Raw genomic sequence first — 21,315 nt, 5'->3', positions numbered from 1 at the left:
CCAAGGGCCGGACACAACTTTCCAATTAGTGCAAATCACGATCTCTGGTTCTCCTCGATGTTAGCATGTGACAGGGCTGGAGGCCTCTAGTTTGATCAGAGCAGTGACCAAGCAAATGAATGCATGCTCTTGAATATTTGACGAATGTGACAAGCCTGTGCGGGCTGGAGCTGTGGCTGGCTGAGCTCAGCTTTTTAACCCAGGCGCTTTCTTGACCAGCCGTGTGTGTTTTGCCCCATTAGACTGGCGTGGGTCAGGTCAGGAATGCAATTGTGCTTTTAGCTCTCAGTCAGGGAAACATAGTCATGAACAGCACCGGCTCTATAATTTGCAGGATCAAGTGCAAATAAAACTGTGGGACTCCTTGTTGAGAACAACTAATTCAGAATTTCAAGATGGTAACAACAGAGCCTTTTTAGGTTAGGGGGCCCCGATGTGACTGCAGGGGGAGCCCTCAGTGAAGCTGACCCTGGGCACAGAGCGCAGAGCCAGAAGCTGACAGGTTAATCTTTGTGATGCTTCCAAGAGGAACCAGTAAGAGGGAACTGGGACCTGAACTCAGCTTGGTGGAGAAATTGTCGGGGAGCAGGGAATGCCCTCGAGCCATCACTGGATAAGGCGAGAGCTGTTATTATTTTGGGGAAGTTGGTGTGCTTGTTCGCTAATCTATGTCGGTTAGCGAGAGAAAGGTCAGAGGTGAACTGTTGATAAATTAATGCCCTGGTAAACGGTGAGTACAAATGCAAGGGCCAAGCAAAAGGCCAGAGGAAAAGGACCCGTCTAAAAGGAACGAGAAAGTTCATTCTTTTCATCCCCTTCTCTCTCCCACTTCCAGCCCCTTTACAAGTTGTCCATAGAGAGAAAAATGTTCACAGCCAAACAACAAAAGACCCAAAGCAGATTTTTCACAGTCTGTGAGCTGATCTTGAACTTTTCAGGGGCTTGTACTTCATAGAAAAAATGATGTCGGCACTTCCTCCGTGCTTTTGCATTTGGAGAGGGAGGCTCCTCTCTTCCAGTGCTGAGTGACATCTTAGAGCTTATTTCTTTCCAGTAAAAGTGGAAAATATCAACTAAGCTTTCAAAGGAAAGGAAATGTAATGTATTTTCTCATCAAATTTGGCATTATCTCTCTAGCAGGCGGGCCTTTCATCTTCGGTGCAGTGTTTTTCCATTGTATGATTCGGAGTTTGCCTTCCATCTGCCCTACTCTTTTAACTCCAGCTTTCTAAAACACAAAAGTGATTTGCAGAACTTATCTTCTTTTCTCATTTGTTTCCTCGATACTTTTGATTATCGCTTGCCAGGGTTTCTCTAGAGAAGCTCACAATTTTGCTTCTGCAAATATTGAACGTAACACAGATAAAGTTCCTTTGTGAGTGTGAATTCATTAATGACCTTGATAAAAAGAACTTTTTCCTTTCCGCCTCCAGCATCCTGGGAGGACTAAAATGATTCGGGGGCTGTTAATATGAACGTATAAATGAGAAAGTGCAATAATAGGCCTTTTTAAAATCCCATTAATTTTTTAAATAAGAAGGAAAGCCAGTCACTTCTGTTCCAGCACTTGAGAACTATGGTGAAGTACCTTTGCCAGCCTTCTCCCCCGTAAGTCTTGGAAAATAGAGATGTGAGATTGATCTCTAGGAGTCAAACTTTTAAATCAGTCTATTATTACAGAGATCACAGCACAGTTGGGTAAAGACCAGTGAAGGGGAAGGCAAGACTCTTCAGCTTAGAAGACTGAATTGCATGTGGCCTGATGAAATGTATTAAAGAGCATACGTCAAACAGACACGTGAGCAATGCAAACAAAAAATTCACAGAGTCAGATGTTGGCAGTGTTCTTTCAGATGCTGTCTGGGTGGGGACGAAACTTTAGTAGATGGACTTAAATACTCCTGACTCACTGGCAAGTCCATCCCCGTTGTTGAGGTGGCTGTGTTGTGTTTTCTTAGGCTGAGTGCATGGAACATTCAGACCACTTGTTAACTATCCTTAGTAATAATCTACGCTCGCCAGTCGGCCTGATGAGTATTCTTGGCTAACTTTGTTGAACCTTGAACAGGGATAGTTCACATTATTCATTCACAAGTAGGTAATTCAGTTTCTGAGACCGCTTCCTTTTTCCGTGTAAATTAATAAACCACAATTCTGATCTTACACATAAGATGGGTGGCTAGATGAGCTGCGTCAGCCTCAAGAGAAAGACCTGGGCCAGGGAGGCCGGCTTTAGGCCCTGGCACAGTCACAGATGACATGCCCCTCTCTGAGTGTCGTCTTGATGGATATCAGGGCTCTGAGCACCCTGGGAGCAGCTTGGATGTTGAGTTTGTCCTCTTTCACATCTCAGTCCTTCTGTCTATATATATATTTATCTGTCCTGATCACTAAGTTAGATCATGTCATACAACAACTCTCTGAAGGCTCAGACTGGTAGAGTGACACAATTAGGCCCCCAGCTTCCCTTGTTGCATGCAATTAGCTCACTGTTCATATAAAGCTGTCTAGAAAGCACCATGTACTCATCGTGACTTTTGAGCTCATTCTTTTAATACGTTTTAGCTTTTTTCGCTATGTGCTTGACACTGCCTTTGCTTGTTTCTGATGGGCATCTCCTAGTGGGTCACATTCTCCAATCTGCTCTTGCTTTGCAGACTAGATTTTGATGCCTGTCTCTGCCCCTGTCTTCTGAGGCTGATCTCAGCTCCTTGGGTACATCTTCAGCCTTTTCTGCATCTGTTTCAGCAGCGAGTCCTTCTCGTGACTGGATGCACCGAGTCTAAGACTCCTGTCCACGGGCTAGCTCTCCCCACCCTCCCTATTGCTTTAGTCTCTCCAAACTTAAAAAAAAAAAATGCCTTTCAAAGCTGGATGAATCATCTCAGTCCCTTATACGGTGGAGTCCAACCAAAGAACAGCAAGAAGAGTTTTGAAAAACCAATGAAATGGGGAAGTCTAAGCAGAACCCTGACAAAACGACCCACTAATCCCAGACAAGGTAATTTGCAGTTGCAGGTAGCTGTTGGGCAGAAGTGGGCAAGGTCCTGAGAGTCTGCAGAGGGCAGAGATTTCTGGAAGAAGTGGCAGGAAGGCGAAGGGGTCATGGCTCCGAGGGCAGTGTCATGTGGTGATCCTGCACTTCAGCAGCCCCGTGAAAGCCCTGGGGTTCCCAGTGGAAAATCACTGCACACCGGCTGGGAGTGACCTGCATCTGGAGCGGGCTGTGGATAAGACAGCTGGGGATCGAGCGTGCAGTTGCTCCAGTCAGGAAGCCTCACCCACACACCTGTGTGCCATCCTCAGCATGTGGCGTCCATGTGGTAACAGTACTCCCTGCTCTGGAAAATAGGGGTTGATTTGCAGCATATTTTCTTGGTGTCAGATGGGGAGGAGCTTGGGAGTTAATTTCAATGCCTGTGAATTCTCCAGGGTCACGTGGGTAACAGTGAGTCTTTCTAAGGAAATTTCGTATTTTCTGAAACTGGAAAATGGACCCCTGAAAGTGTAGGGCTTTGATTTTCAAAAAAAAAAAAACCAAAAATATCCTTTTATAATTTTTCATCCACATTCTGTATTCTACCACCCCAACTCTGCTCCTCACTGATTAATTTTACTTTGGCTTTAGTGGAATGTAATTTTGCTGTGATTAGCTTTCTGTCAATCAGAATCCCATGGCGATAATAATGTCTATGTATTTTGTTAAAGAACAAAAGTATTTTTGTAAATGACACGTATTTAAAGAAAAAAAAGGTCACCTATAGGAAGGTAAAGCACGTTGACTAATGTTTCTTTAAGTGAAACTAATGGTGTGGAATATTTTATGGCATTTCCATGGAAAAGGTTACAGGACATCCCTAGAGGATTTCAGGGGAACTTTTATAGCTATTTCCTGCTCCATCAGCATGTTATGGAATCCTGTGGAAAGCAGGGGTGCTTGCTGCTGCATTTGGTAAGTCACGGCCATCCGTTTCTGTTGGACAGTGGAGGGGCTTACCGCACAAGCACGTTTGTGCAGACCGGATGGGGAGGATATCAAGAACTGCGGTGACTGCGGGTAACCCTGGGGTTCAAGCGTATCCTTCTTAGTTGCCATAGAAACTTCATTACCATAGTCCTCAGACGAAAGACTATTGAAAATTCTCATTTATAGTAGAGACCGGCTACTTTAACCCTTTTGATTTGTTGAGAGGTGTTTTTTAAAATTTTTATTGGAGTATAATTGATTTACAATGTTGTGTTAGTTTCAGGTATACAGTAAAGTGAATCAGTTATACATAGAAACATATCCACTCTTTTATTTTTTAGATTCTTTTCCCATATAGACCATTGCAGAGTACTGAGTAGAGTTCCCTGTGCTCTACAGCAGGTTCTTATTAGTTATCTATTTTATATACAGTTATGTGTATATGTCAATCCCAATCTCCCAATTTATCCCTCCCTCTGCCCTTATCCCCTGATAGCCATAAGTTTGTTTTCTACATCTGTGAGTCTATTTCTGTTTTGTAAATAAGTCCATTTATACCATTTTTTTAGATTCCACAGATAAGCGATATCATATATTTGTCTTTCTGTGTCTGACTTACTTCGCTCAGAGAGATTTTTAAATGTCACTAAATACAGAAAAACTTAGAACTTACTTTTTTTTTTTTTTTTGAACTTTACTCAGTGCTCTGTGGTGACCTAAATGAGAAGGAAATCCAAAAAAGAGGAGATATATGTATACATATAGCTGATTAGCTTTGTTGTACAGTATAAGCTAACACAATATTGTAAAGCAGCTATACCCAAATAAATTTTTTTTTTAAAGTACCTACTGTTTTGAAGACATTACTGTGTGTAAGAAATCCAAACAAGAGTAAGTGCAAAGCACATGCTCCAGAAACTAATCAGTCATGTAGGGCGACAGCTTTGTTTACGTTCGTCTACAATATTGTACGTTTAAGACGAAAGGCACACCGAGAAGCTACTCTGCTTGATCCCACTGCTGTTTCTCTGTGTGACAAATTTTAACACATAACTATAAGGGCTCTCACGTTATCCTCTCACGAAGATTTAAAACAGCACTTTAAAATATTCCACTGATTGCACATGGTGATGTCATAATTAGGCAATTATTTTATTCAACCCATTCATATGTGCTGTGAACTCTTTAAACCAGATCTGTAACGGATTGGCCGTATCAAGGGTGGGCATCTGACATGAAATTAACACTTGAATTGGCAGAGAATCTGCACACTGTAGTCAGGATGTACAATCTGGATGGAGATCCTTAGGTGACAGTAGTCCTGGGGTATTGGTTTAAGCTCTGACATTAACTAGACTGTGGTGTCAGTAAAACATATTCTTCTGATTCTTGTACTGTCTGCATACTTCACCCCTCTGTCTTCTCTTGAAGGGACATAATAATTGGCGGTATCAGTAATACCAGTTTTCACTAACTTAGAAAGTGTCATTTTCTATACACTTTCCTACCTAGGCTTTCTTACTCTGAGAATAAATAGGGCAGAAATCATTACCCCAGTTGTTGCAGAAAAGAAGGAGCATTGGAGATACCTGTTTTACTTCTCAGATCTATTTGTCGAAAGGATGCATAACAGAACTCAGGGATCCAGATTCCTAAGTCTCAGATATTGTCCATTGACTGGAACATACCGATTCTCTGGAGGAATTTTTAAAGGATGTCAGTGTCTCAAGATGAGGATACACCAGTGAGCTCTGGGTCTTGGTCTCCTTGACTCAGCTGGCATCACTCCCCAGGGCCCGGGGCTCTCCCCACTTGCTTGTGTGTTGTTTTCCTTGTTCACATGGTGGCGTGTCTCCATGATGCCAGAATAACTAATCAGTTCAAGATATTCTTTGAAGAAGTAAAACCAGTAGTGTTTAGTGTCATGGAGACAAAACAACCAGTTGATTTGACTTTCATCCATTTTCAATCAGCAGTTTTAAAGCCATGAAGAAATAGCCTGTCTTTTTTCATTTTATGAGGTCTTTTTCCTCCCTCCCTCCCTCTCTCTCCCCCTCCCACCTCTTCTCTTCTTCTCTCTCTCTCCCCCTCCCTCCTTCCCTTCCTTTTTTTAAACACATTTTTTTCACCCCAGGTAACAAATGGCCTTACAGATAATTCAAAATACAAAACGTTGAGTGAAGAAAAAATGAATATAACTGTAGTCACATTGCATAAACAAACACCTTTTTTCCAACATGTTTAAAGCAAGTAATATTAAAATAAGTAATATTAACCTTTCTCTTTCCTACGGTCAGCTTGCTGATTTTCACTACACGTTGGGGATTTCCTCTTTGTTTCTGATATATTTATTATTTATTACCTGATCTGTGACTGCAGAGGTACCCAATTGATTTTCCGTAAGATCTTTATGAGGTTCTCTTAGACCTGGCACTAGTTAGCAATGAACAGTGGTATTAGCCGATTTTTACTCACTAATTTTTATGATTTTTTACTAATTTTTACTTACTGAATATGAACTGAATTGGGAAAACTGAGTCTTGTGTTTTGAGGCCCCAGTCATGAGTGGAAGTAGAACGATTTTGCTACGTAATGTCCTGTCATATCACGCTATGACATTTATTCATTGGTCCAGAAAGTGTTTTCTGACTACCTTCTGTGTTCCAGACACCATTCTAAGTATGGGGATACAGTCATCAAAAAGCCACCTGGGCTGGTTCCTGTCTTCAGGGAACCCATCAAACACTAAGGAATACCTGCATCAAGTAAGTCATTACTGGGAAGGACAGGTAGGAAGGAGAAATGCACATACTGGGCTAAAAGCCAGATGCAGAGGCTTTCATGGTCATGTAGAAGTTTATGCCTAAATCCTGTGGATCTGAACATCTCAGATACCCAGCTGCACAAACTGCTTCAGCGGCCTGGGTGTCATTGCACCATGAACTTCCAGACCATCCTCCTGCTGATACAAATTAGGAAGAAGGGCAAGAAAGGATCAACTTAAGGAGTTACCTGATACAGAAAGAGGAAGCGTGAAGTTACATTACACACACACTATATACTTTAATTTACATTTACACACACACATATACGTTAAGTTACATTCACACACACATATACGTTAAGTTACATTTACACACACATATATATGTACATTTACACACATGTATACATTAATTTACATTTACACACATTAATTTACATTTACACACATACATTAAGTTACATTTACACACACATATATACATTCATTTACACACACATACATTAATTTACATTTACACACACACATATATACATTAAGTTACATTTACACACACACACACATTAATTCACGTTTACACATACATATATACATATACACTCCCTGCCGGGGTTGAGGATTGAGTGGGAACTAGAAAGTGCTGAGAATTGTCTAGCCTCCCTCTCTCCCTCCCTCTCTCTCTCTCTCTCTCTCTCCCCCCCACACACCTCTTCTTCTCTCTTGTCTTCTGACTTCGAGTTTGAGACCTATAGGGTATAGGTATCACTCTGCAGGCTTCCCATTTTCTTGACCTCAGCAACCATTCACATAAAGTGGGCATGGGATTTCCTTAAAGCTAGAGGTTCCTAGGACTACTTGATAACTCTGGAGGCCTAGCTTGGGTGGGGAGCAGCTGCGTGGCAAGATCCTTCAAGGGATGACAGAATCTGTAGCAATTCTAGGTGGTTCCAACTGGAACAGATACCTGGAGACAGTCACACAGCTTAACAGGCAGGAATTCAGGGGCATATGTTTTAGGAGGTCCTGGGCTCATTTCATGTTGTGCCTAGGATAACGACTTGGGGTAAGCTTTACATGGCCACATATGAAGTTTTGATATAGTTTTCAAATGAACGTGGTAACTTTTTGAAAAACACCACAGCGACAGAAACGTACTGACCTACACATTAGAAGAGCTGGTTCTAGTCCTGTTTCTATCTGTCATCCCGTGACTTTCGGCGAGGCACGTTGCATCCCCGGGTCTCTGCTTCTTCATCTTAAATGTGAGGATATTAACTATATGATTTCTAACAGCCCTTTGACCGCTGTGGTTTTGTGATGTGAGGAGAATCCAGCATATCCTCACAGAGAAGTGGATTTGAACCAGGCAACTCTCCCCTCCCCCTCTGTGAATCCTTGGTGGTCCTCACAATGCCGGAACCTTTGAGATGTGTAAGGGATATGAAATAAAAACCGCTCTGAATTTGGAGTCAGTTGACTCCATGTAGCAAAGATGTGACCCTGGGAGAATTATGCTTCATCTCTTTGCATCTCAGTAAACCAGGGCAAAGGTACTCACCCTCACAGGTGAAGATCACAGGCAGCGACGCGTGTGTAAATCCGTGGCACGTACCAGGGGGCCGCTCGGCCAGTGCCCCCTCCTCCTTCCCTCCTGCCCTCCCGAACGCGGCCGGCCGGGTTTTACTAGGAACGACCTTAGTTGAAGCTGCTCCTTAGGGTCTAGTTGTCCACAACCCCGGTGGATGTTGGGTGTCCACCTAATGACTGCCTGCTTTGGAATGCTGCTTTTGGTGAAAGCTGGACTGCTTTTAGACTGAATTCTCGTCCTGGGCATCTTGGCTGTTGGGGACTTCTAGGACTGCTAGGACTGCTGGCAGCATAATCCCATGGGTCAGCAGTTTGCATAACTTCCCAACTTTCAACTGAATTCAACTAGGGAGCAGTGACACACTGGAGAATGCAGTAGCAGCCACTGCAATCCATCCCAGGGCCTCCCAAAAGCTTTCCGGGGCCACAGATCTCTGTGCTCCCAAGAATGCATTTTCTTCTGGTAAGAATATGTACAGCAGTCAGCTCACTCTTTGACTGGCTAATATATCAGAAAAGCCTATCTGCTCACATAGCTGAAGCATGAGAAATAAAGTAGAAATAATTTTTTTTAAAAGGTAAGAGTAAAGAAGGAGTGCAAGAAGAGGAACAAAAGTAGAGAGAAAGAAGAAGAAATGTAAAGTAAAAAAGAAATGCAAATAGGGAGGAAGGAGAGGTGTCAGCAGTTTTTCCAGGGGCTGTAGATTTTCTTGGTAGAATCAGGACGTAATTAACGGGAGGCGTCTCCCAAACCACAGACTTTCAGAAGTCCAGAACATTATATTTTCATAATAATTCAACGGTTTGGGAGTGGTTCTACATGCTGATTCCAGAATGAGTCCATTATTGGCTGCACTAGAATCACCTGTGGGTGTTCTATTCCATGAAGATTTCTGGGCTTCGGCTCCAGATCCACTGAGCCAGAATCTTGAGATGGGACCAGGGATCTGCCTTTGTAAAGAAGTCACCCCAAATGATGCTGATCTGGTGCTAATGTCACTGTTTTAGGAATACAACATGATGATATTTTCTCCAGCAGTTAGAAACAAGGGCTCCATGTTGTATCAGTTCTTCACGGGGGAAAAGACCCTGGGACATAGCTGAGTCTTGTACCTATCTATCTATCTATCTATCTATCTATCTACTGTATATATATATATATCTCTACATAGATAGTTATATAGATATAGATATATAGATGTATGTCTATGAGATGCTCAAGATCATGGGCATGGGTGCATCACATCATTGTACTACGTGTAAATTACCAATAATGGCCTCATAGGTGGCAGCCTTCAAATTTGAGATTCTCCCCCTTCTCAGGCTGTAAGAGACTCCTCTTAGGAAGGAAAAAACAAACACAGTTATCTTCCTTCCCAACCTGCCGCCACTTGTGAGAGGCCACCCTTGTGGTGTCACGTGCAGGCGAGGAAGCTGGCGTAGCCGGGGCAGTGAGGCAACCCAGGCCACTGGCACACAGGAGGTGGGGACACTGGTGACTGCTGCGTACCTCCTGGTGTGGATTCTGACCCGAGTCCCAAGCATGGGCTGGTCCCACCCTACCACGCCTTCAGTCCAGGGCCTGCCGGCTGCACCATATCTAAGTAACTGAAATCAGACACAGGGTACTTGCAGAGCAGTTGTAAGCCATAGTTTGTCAAAGGTGTCCCGCCTTCTCTCCTGTTTCAAACTACAAGCCAGAGAGAGACCTCTAGCAACTGCGTTTGTGTGTATTTGACACCCAGTGCAAATGCCCTTTGGATTCATGGCACACTCAGATGTGACTATTTCTTTCCATTGGCTGCGTTACACTAGATGTGCACAAAAGACGGAACCATAGCCAACCCACAGCTGCTTATAGGGCGTGTACTGTCATTTTGGTAAAATTCCTGGACCGTCATCTACCATCTATCACAAGTGTCTTTCTTCAAAGGGAGAATAGGCAAATAAACTTTGACTTTTGCAAGCAGAAAGAGCAAAGAATTGGTTCGATGATATGAATTTTATTAATTATGCAACATTTTTGGAGAAGAGGTAGAAGTCTGCTCTGTGTTTGGAAGCACCAGAGGATTTAGCAATTACCTCCTGGTTTAAGCAAAACGCACCCACATGCCAACGGCTGCCACCTAGTTCCGCTCAGGAGCAGCTTAAAAAACCCTATTGGAAAAGAATATTAAAAAATGGACGTCTATATGTGTGTAACGGAGTCACATTGCTGTACAGCAGAGACTGGCACAACAGTGTAAATCAACTGTACCTCAATAAAAAAAAAATAAAAAGACTGAAAAAAAAAGCATTTAGGCAAAAGTCCAAGGACCCAAGCATTTCAGTTTTGCCTCCGCGCTGGTTACATTTCCAAAATATCCCCTCATCTTCTGTTGATTGCAAAATAGATAGGCCTTTAGAAGAGAAGAACTTTTCTCCTTTTATTTTATAAATAAAGACTTCTTTTGAAAAGTATTTTAGGCAGCTAACCAAAATACACACAAAGAAAAAACTGGTGATATGGGGGATTATTGGATGATTTTTTGGTGTTTATGCCTAGGAAAATAAAGTTTTGGGTGAGTGTTACAAACAAGTATTCTAATTGAAGCTGAACTGACCATACTGTGAATATTTCGCCATTTGGTAAGTTTTCTAAATAAGAAAATTTACCTTGGGTGCTAATTTCATTTCAGGCATCTGTGAAGTCTGCTATAATATATAAATATATAAAAAGTTAGATTTTAGTTGCAAGATTAGGCAATTCGGATATTGATTATACAGCTTATTTAGTTTTATTTATTTAGTTGGTTGCAAAGCTTAGATAATGTGAATATTGTTATTATTACTTACACTATTTCATCCATGGGGAAGAATTCTGAAGTCTCAGGGCAACTTTGATAATAATCCAGTTTTCAACTTCTTTTCAAAAGAAAGAAAAGAGAAAACAGGGAGAGGACAAGTATGATGTGCTCAAGACACTGGTCATGGTCTCCTGGCCACTCTCCCTTTAAAAGAAGTCTACCTTCCACTATGGTCCTGATGACAGATGGGATGCAAACCTGTTAGCAGCAGGTGCCCATCTTCTAGAATGGATAACTTTCATCATAGCTGGCTAGTTGGATGCTCCTAGGAGCTAGGACCTGAGATCCAGAGACCAGTGGGGTTGCCTCTGAGGAGCAGGTTGGGAGCTAGAGTCAGTGCCGTAGCCAGGTGCAGATTATATTTTAGGTAAATATGAAAGCGAAAATCCTTGTGGAAAAGACTCTTCTATAGAGTAGAACAGAACATGTGTTAGTTATATATTGCCTTACAGCAAATTATCATCAACTTAGTGGCTTAAAGCAATGTACATTTATTGATTGATTGATTGATTTTGGAGTTGAGCTCAAATTTTTATTTTATTTTTGATTTTTTTGAACTTTAGAATTTTATTTATTTTTTATACAGCAGGTTCTTATTAATTACCCATTTTATACATAGTGTATATATGTCAATCCCAATCTCCCAGTTCATCCCACCACCACCCCACCCTTCCACTTTCCCCCCTTGGTGTCCATACATTTGTTCTCTGTATCTGTGTCTCTATTTCTGCCCTGCAGACTGGTTCATCTGTACCATTTTTCTAGGTTCCACATATATGCGCTAACATACGATAGTTGTTTTTCTCTTTCTGACTTACTTCACAACAATGCACAATTTATTATCTCACATTTTCAATGGGTCAGGAATCTGGGCATGGGCTAAGTGGCTTCTTTGACTCACGGTCTCTCACGAGGCTGTATTCAAGTGTCAGCTGGCACTGAGGTCTGATCTGAAGACTCCTCTGGGAAGGGTCCACTCCCAAGCTTACTTACATAGCTGTTGACAGGATTCATTTCCTGGTTTGCCCTTGCCTGTGGGCCTCAGTTCCTTGTCATGTGGGTTTCTCCACAGGGCAGCTTACAACATGGCAGCTTGCTTCATCCAAGCCACCAAGGGGGAGTCCGCCAGCAAGACACAAGTTACAATGTAATGTAATGTAATCACAGAAGTGACATACCATCACCTTTGCAATATTCCATTGGTTAGGAGTAAGTCATGGGTCCTGTCCACACTAAAGGGATTTGGTGATGGGGATGTTTGTTACTCAGCATTACTGAGCAAAAGCTGGCTTGCGCAATGATGTGAGTACCAGAAAACAGATTACTGGAGGCTTTCTTAGCATCTGTCTGCCACAGAGCAGAAACAGAGAAGATCCAAGAAGAGAATAGTGAGAGACATTGAAAAAGAGAGACAGACAGACAGACAGATATATGGAGGAGGAACCACCTAATGATTTTTTGAACTCTCATGAGGGGTCTGGCTCTACTTCGTAGAAAGTGGGTCATATAAAATATTCCCAATAGCATTATAATAATGACCTCTCTTAAAAATTAAAAGTTTAATTTTGGTTAAGCACACATAAAATTTACCTTCTTAGTCATTTTCAGTGTACTGTTGAGTAGTGCTGGGTGCATTCACGTTGTTGTGTTACCACCACCAGCGCCACACATCTCCAGAGCTCTATTTATCTTGCAAAACTGAAATTCCATACCCATTAAAAACCAACTCTCCATCCTCTCCTTCTACCGGCTCTTGGCAAACACCCTTCGACCTTCCATCTCTATGAATTTGCTTACTTTACATACCTCATATAAGTGGAATCCTACAGTATTTGCCTTTTTGTGACTGGCTTATTTCACTTAGTATACTGTTCTCAAGATTCATCTATGTGATAGTATATGATGAGAATGTTGTCTTTTTTTTAAGGCTGAATAGTATTCCATTGAATGTATATACCACACTTTCTTTATCCATTCATCCACCGATGGACACTAGGGTTGCTTCCACCTTTTGGAGTAATGATGCTATGGGAATGGGTGTACAAATGTCTCTTTGAGGTCTTGCTTTCAGTTTTTTTGGGAATATATCCAGAAGTGAAGTTACCAGACCACATGGTAATTCTCTTTTCAATTTCTTTTAGGAACCACCATACTGTTTTCTACAAGGACAGCACCATTTTACATTCTCTCCAGTCAGTAACGCACAGGGGTTCTGATTTCTCCGCATCCTTGCCAACACTTATTTTCTGTTTTTTTTTGTTTGTTTGGCACTAGCCATCTGAATCGGTATGAAGTGGGATCTCACTGTGGTTTTGATTTGCATTTCCCTGATGATTAGTCATGTTGAGTGCCTTTCATGTGCTTGTTGGCCACTTGTATATCTTCTTTGGAGAAATACCTGTTCAAGTCCTTTGCCCATTTTAAAATCAGGTTGTTTGTTTTACTCTTGTTGTTTTGTAGGATTTCTTTATATACTCTGGTTATTAACCCCTTACAGAATATATGTTAGCAATGACTTCTTTTTTAGTTGAGCTTATTAAAATGGGTTTCTGTTCTTTGTAATCAAATATCTCTAATTAAGGCATGAAAGCATCAAGAAATTCTTGCTTTTTATCTCAATTCTTCTTAGTGTTTTGTTTTGTTTTGTTTTGTTTTTTGCGGTACACGGGCCTCTCACTGTTGTGGCCTCTCCCGTTGTGGAGCACAGGCTCCGGACGCGCTGGCTCAGCGGCCATGGCTCACGGGCCTAGCCGCTCCGCGGCACGTGGGATCTTCCCAGACCGGGGCACGAACCCGTGTCCCCTGCATCGGCAGGCGGACTCTCAACCACTGCGCCACCAGGGAAGCCCCTTCTTAGTGTTTTGTGTCACGTTTACTGTTTAAAAAAAGGGCCCACTCCATGAAATCAATCCCTACAGATTTTATTAGGGACTGGCTTGGTTTTTTGGGAGCTGCTAGTAACCAGCTTAGAATTTTAAGATTAAGTCCAAGTTCTCACACAATTTTAGATCAATAACTTTTACCCAAGTACTTTGAAATATTCAGATCGTGATAAAAGAATGTTTTTTCCTTCACATGATACAAATTGTTCCCCTCACTTTATATAAATAGACCCCATCCAAGAACTGAACATAAACCCAATATGTTTCAAATATGTGCCAAATATGTTTCGGCGTAGACCTTTCCCTGGAGAGGATTGGGGAACGGGAGGGAACTTAAGAGACTCGGGAGGGAACTTATGAGACTCGGAAGGGACTCATGTATCCCATGCTTCCAGACTTTGACTCTTTCCAAGTTTCCTCCTCCCACTAATACTTGTTTTTAGCTTCTAATAAATGAGAAGTTAGAAGTTTTTTTTTTCTTTTTACAGATATGATTAACAATTACTGCTAAATTAGGTAGCTTGTCCAGAGTATATACAGCTTAAAATTATGGGAGGGACAAAACCTTTGTTCTCAGATCACTGAAGCTTGTTGTGGAAGAGCCCACAAAGCAGGTTGCTTGCTAGAATAGCCAACATATGTGTATTTTTTTTAGCAGGTGAATTTCAAATCCGTATATAGAAAAGTTTTCTTTCCAGAGCTAGTGGTATATGATGGGGAAGGTGGGAGAGTTACTTTCCCCTTCCTACGTAGTACAAAGCCCCTGATTGAGTGATTGGATCTATACTTTGCAATGAGAGAGAGTCAGAAGGCTTTTCTTTTTTCCTTCTTCCTCTCCCCACCTTTTTTTCCACCACTCTAATGAAATTTGCAGACATGGAAAGAAAACCAAGTTATTTATAGGAGCGGGAGGAATGTGAGCGCTAATTGTGCTTAGTCTATTCCTAAGTGTGTAATCTGTTTGCTATTAAATTTTACAGTCTTTCAGCAATATACACATTTTTTTAAAGGGGCGAACTTCATAAATCTGACAAAGAAAAACCAAAGAAAATTGTTCTGAGTGTTCAAATCATCTAATCAAAGTCAGGTTTAATACAAAAATTTATTTGTAGGATTAATCTCTCTTGCAGCTCTGATCTCTCCTGTCCCCCGTTGACTAGTTTATTCATTTCTCTTCCAGACTTGTAAGGTTAGATATAGCTGCTCATGAGTGATACAGATTTTTGGTAGTGAGTTACCATGTGTGCAGTGCACACTCATGCACAAGGAAAATTGGATCAAATGGAAAGTTATTGGATCCAAGTGTCTGAAGAAGGCACTGGGCCCTTACACTTGAAATCCAGCATTTTGACAATCTAATAATGAGGATAGATCAAGTTACTGGGTCCAGCATAAAGTCATTCTGGGTAGAAAGCTGTCATGGGAAACGAAGTTTTCCCAGGTTTTTTCCCCTTTATTGCCCCCACCTAATAATCCTGGGAACCTGCTCATTGGAAATTAAACCCTCGTTAAAAAGAATTAGAAAAATCATAATCTTTCTTAGGTGAATTTTCCATAGTGGGAATTATTTCCTGTTTGAAATTAGTTTTAGTGTGACTCTCAAGGCTGCAGGGAATAGAAGATTACTCAGCTTACTTTAAGAGAAGATCAGTTTATTATAAGACCATAACCTTTTAAAAATCACAACTGGAAAACCATCAGGAAACCAGGCAGCTCTTGGGAGCCATGTGGAGATGCCAACACATAGCACGTTTTCCTGTTTCTGCTTCTTTGGACTGTTTCCTCTGCCCCCTTCTGCTTCTGAATGTCTACTAAGAAGTTATTTACCTGAACGCTGTTATTTTTTCTACTTTATAGCTTCTGCTTGTTCATATTATTTTATTTTATGTTTTCTCCTAGCTCTGGTGTGTTATGATCTGTCTTATGCTAACTCATGCTACCATGTTGGCTTCAGTTTCTACTGCTCAGCTGCCATAGTCATCCAGTATTTTTAGTTAGAACTCTTGAGAAAGGGAATCTGATGGGTTTAGTATGACTTTTTCTGCCGTTGCAAGCCATAGTGTAGGTTGTAGGTCAGTTGATGATTTGGCTGTTTTTGAGTTCGTTGCCAACTGCTTTCAATTGTCTATGGCTTTGGGGTGGAGGGAACCGGGTCAGATGGTCCGCACAGAGGCTCTTCTTTACTGGGACCTGTTGACATATTGGCTGTTTTGAAGGTTAACTTGCTTTCCTCCAGAGAAGGTGGTCAGTAAAGATTAGAATCACGATAGTGATGTGAGTTTGGTCACTTGCCACTTCTGACTCCTCTGTGCAAATGAGATGATACCTACTTTTCAGGGTGTTTCTGTTATCTGATTGCTGAGTAGCAAACCACCTCCAAATGTGGTGGCCTAAAACAACAATGCATTATTTTTTTTCTCCTGATTCTCTTGGTTGGTTGATAGGCAGTTCTACTTCATGGGATGTGTGGAAGGTCCAAATGTCTTCACCCACGTGGTTAGTAAGTGGTGCTGGCTGCTGCCTGAGAGCTCTGCTAGGACCAGGGCCTGGATTCTCCACCAAGTGGGCCTCCTTGAATCATGGTGTATGGGTTCCATGGAGGAGCAGCTCATGAGGACAAGCCCAGGATGACCCCCGATGTGGGAGCTCCCCTGCATGATTCCTCCTAAAGTCTTATTGGCCAAAGCTGGTCCCATGGCCAAGCTCAGCCTCAGTGTGTGTGGAGACTCGCAGGGTATAAATACTGGAAAGCATGGGTCACTGGGATCCCTGAAATAACAGTCTGTCCTGCAGGTTTTGTCATATTAAATGTGATAGCAGGTGGATAATGGTCTTCAATGCTCGTAATTGACAGTCAGTAAGCACCTGAATAATGTTTTTGTTGAAGGAAGTATGGACAGTTTTCTACACGTAGCATAGCTACATTGCATTGTACGTTTCTGTGTTTAAAACATGAATGCGTTCACTATAAGCATTAATATTTTATCATACGTTTTGTAAACATATTTAGGAATTTCTACCTTCTTTGATGATATTTCAGGAGTCTCAAAAATTCCAGGTGACCCAGAATTCTCTCCTTTTCCAAGCACCATTGCTTCCTGTCTCCAAAGACCTTACAATAACCATAAAACAGCTGCAAAATAGTATTTCAGCGTAGGCATTCAACGTCAGAATGAGACGGGTTAGTTAGGGAAGGCATCTCAGAGAGGGAGGCTTGAGTAGTTTTTAGTGAATCAGAATAATTCTGGAGTCTGCTGATTTTGTTGAAGAGGAAATGGACACTTAGAAAGGAGTACAGCAGACATTAACACAACATTGTAAATCAACTATACTTCAATAAAAGCCAGAAATTAAAATTAAAAATTTTAAAAAGGAAGAAAAGAAAGAAGTATTCTGCCCAAGATTACTGTCAGTGATCAAGACAGAATTTGAATCTTTATCTTCTGATACATTCGTCCACCCACAAATATTGATTGCGTGCCAGGCACTGTATCAGGCCCCATCTGTATGGGCAAGAAGGAGGGAGACCTGTGTAACTCTGCAGAGCTCACAGCCCACCGGGGGTAAAGACGGCAGAGAAGTAAATAGGCCGACTCGCCGACGATCCAAAATTGCGGTACATGCTATGAACACACCCCACGGAGCAGAGTGAGTGAGCATGTTGTTGGACTGGCTGGTCAGGAAAGGCTTCTCTGATGAGGTAACATTTCAGCTGGATTCCGAAGCAGGAATGGGAAGGCGCCAGCTGCGTGAAGAACAAGAGAACATTCCAGACAGGGAACAAGACTTGTCAAGGTCCTGAGCCTGGAAAGATTTTGATGTGTTAGAGGGAATAAAAGAAAAAGCCTGAGCACTGAGAAGGAAGAGGTGAGAGGTACCTGACTGACATGGAGACAGAGGAGGGTCTCGTTCCCTTTGGGCCTCTGAGGTCACAAAAAGAAATTTGGGTTTTATTTTAGATACAGTGGGAAGCCACTGAAGTATTTAAGTGAGGGAGTGACATAATCCAGTTTATATTTTTAAAAGGCTTACTCAACAAACATTGAGAGCCTATTTATTTGCCGGAGCCGAAGCCAAGGGATAGCGAGGCAGGAAGTTAACGTGGTCCTGGGGGGGCCTGTGTAGCCTAATGGATTGGGGAGTGTGCATGGGGGGTGGACACAGCCATTCGTGACCACGGGGGTGTGGCCAGTTACATAACAGACCGTTTTGTTGCGTTGCTCACAAAACCTTCCGTGAACCTGTCCGTGGCTTCACTGAAGTGGTAGGGACTAGGTGGTTAGTACCGTGGAACCCGGCCTTCCAGCCACAGCTGGTCATCCAGGGTGGGACCCTTGACCCAAGGAGGGTCAGTCCACTATACATCAGCAGTGTATTAGAGTCTCCCTTAAAGTATTTAAGCAACACAGAGTGTAATCACTGATGCTGAGCACTGGACCTTGCAGGTGATACAGCCGTCGTGCTACTATTTACGTTGGACACGGCAAGCAGAAGAAGCTGGACATCTAAAAGAAGAGCCAGAAAAGAGGCAGAGAGAAGTAGAGCTTGTACGTGGAATCTAAAAAAAAATGGTACAAATGAGCTTATTTACAAAACAGAAATAGTCACAGACATAGAAAACAAACTTACAGTTACCAGGGGGAAAGTCAGGGGAAGGGCTAAACTGGGAGATTGGGATTGACATACACACACTGCTATATATAAAATAGATAACTAATAAGGACGTACCATATAGCGTAGAGCACAGGGAGCTCTTCTCAATACTCTGTAATGGCCTATATGGGAAAAGAATCTAAAGAAGAGTGGATATATGTCTGCGTATAACTGAATCACTTTGCTGTACACATGAAACTAACACAACATTGTAACTCAACGATACTCCAATAAAAATTTTTTTTAAAAAGCGGAGGACAAATGGTAGCTTACAATATTGGAAAGACGTACTGAAAGTGTTGGTCCCTGTAGGTTTCCCAGTTCCCATCTTCACAACCCTGGGCTCGTCTTGGTCCTTTGCCTGTGAAGCTGTCTACTGTATCCTTCCAGGATGCTTGTGTCTGTCTCCACCTCCCACACTTGAGTTGCGTCTTCAGAGATGTGTATGCTTTTCACGCTCAGAGAAGCAGGGGAGAGAGGATTTAGGCAGAAACAATAGTTTGTTCAAAGGCACAAAAGCACAAACCTTCTGAAGGTGAGCTACTTCCGAAGATGCTCTTGTCATACACCTTGTAAAACCCTGGTAAGACCTCCAGTCTTGATGATGAAAGCAAAAGGAAGAGAAGTTGAAAGGGTGTTTGGAACAAAACCTGCACTTACAGGTTTAATAGTTGGCGGCATTGGAGAGAATGCATTTTACCCCAGTTCTGTGAATTCCTCTGAGAATATAAAACTCCCATGTCCAATTGTCCGCATCCAGCACGCCACCTGGCGTTTCATAGGTATTCAGTAAATGTTTGAGATATGCTATTGTCTTCCCTTCCCTATGCCTCTGCCACCAGTCCACAGCCAGCAGTCCACACGGGCTTATTACAAATTAAGGTCCAAGCTGTGTAGTTCAAAGGTAAACACCGAAGCAGGTGGGGTATTTGCAATAAGAAGTTCAAGTTCTCTTCCGCCATGAATAATAAACTGGCTTCCAGTTGGCCAGCCGCCATATTCCTTTCCAGAGGCCAACTGGCAGCCAGCTCACACCCATCCCTCTTGGAATTTACAGACGTGTGCTGGACAGTGTGGGAAAGGGTGCTTTACAGCAGCAATTAGTTTATTCCTAGGGTAAACAGTAGAAATGTAAGGATAATTGCAGCAAGAAATTTGTTTCCTATTGCGGTGTGAATAACCTGCTGGTGGCCAGTGGGCTGGTTGCCCTACGAATCCCCAAAAGGACGATTGGCAAGTGTTTTGCATTTGTGCCTAGGAGGGGTTTGCAGATGCACGTCGGGGAGGGCAGGGGAGCCGGGGAGCAGGGGCTGGGTTTTTACATAGGTTTGCAAAGCCGAGGATGGTTTTCTAGGAGGGGTTAAACCAGAAGGAGAAATTCTGGTCTGAGTAAGGGCAGTGCTCTTTTCTCTTTAAGAAGGGGGTTTCGGCTTGAGTGTCAGTTGGCATCTTCTAGACCCAGCTATAGGGCCAACACACACGCAGGCGGCAGAGTCACTTAATCCTTCTGACTTTGCTGTTCAGTGCCTGTGCCCGGACTGAGCTTGGTGGAGCCTGAAACAAGATGCCCCCCTGAGCCAGTGAGCAGCCCGTCTTCCGTGGCCCTGGGTGAACTGGCTGTAGCGCCCTCTCCACGTTGCTATCCCGCCCGTTTGGCTGTCTCCCCACATTGCTTACTGAGGTGTGGCAACCATTGTTATTGTTGTTGTGTTTGCATGTTATAAGAACACAGACACAAGAGTTTCCAGGCTGCTTTTTTCACACGGTTTCCCTAAATCTGTTACACTCCCTCGTGCAGGCTACAATTTGAAAGGTCAGCTCAGGCAGCAGCGATATCACATGTATGTATAGCCTTGTCTTTTAGGATTATTGTGTAATTATGTTTTAATATTTCCGTAGGAATCTTTAGGAAGGCATTTTTGGTGAAAATCACTAGGGAAATATGCAAAAGAGCTAAAGTTGGAGATCTTGATTCCAGTTACTAGAGATTTAATCTTTCCAGGTAAGGGGAGAGGTGCAAAGTCTTGCTCGACTGATTGGTAATAATTTCTCCCACTAACTCTGAGCTCCTTTAAGGAGTCACTGTGCCGTAGGCGTCTCATGCTTCTTAACTGGTTTTCCTGCACCTCCCCCAACCCAGGCCTCAGTGTGTTCTGCATGCACGGCAATTCTGGTCATGTCAAGATTAAAGTAATTGAAGATGTAGAAAATAAACTCTGGTTACCAGGGGTTAAGGGGGGTGGGAGGGATAAACTGGGAGATTGGGATTGACATATGCACACTACTATATATAAATAGATAACTAATAGGGACCTACTGTATGTACATTACTCTGTGATGATGTGTACAGGAAAAGAATCTAAAAAAGAGTGGCTACAAGTCTACGTATGACTGAATCACTTGGCTGTACACCTGAAACCAACACAGCACTGTAAATCAACTATACTCCAATAAAAATTTTAAAATAAGATTAAAGTAATTGAGTAATATCCTTTTATGGGGGGAAATAAAATAAATCAATCTTCTCAGCATGGTTTGTAAAGCCCTACTTGATTTGACTCCAGTCTCATCTCTTAGGCCAAAGCTGTTCTGGGCAGTCCGGTCATGCTGGCCTTT

This window comes from Hyperoodon ampullatus, assembly GCF_949752795.1.
Source record: "Hyperoodon ampullatus genome assembly, chromosome: 19".
Classification (NCBI taxonomy): Eukaryota; Metazoa; Chordata; class Mammalia; order Artiodactyla; family Ziphiidae; genus Hyperoodon; species Hyperoodon ampullatus.
The sequence above is the reverse complement of the archived record's forward strand: the minus strand, read 5'-3'. Positions refer to the sequence as shown.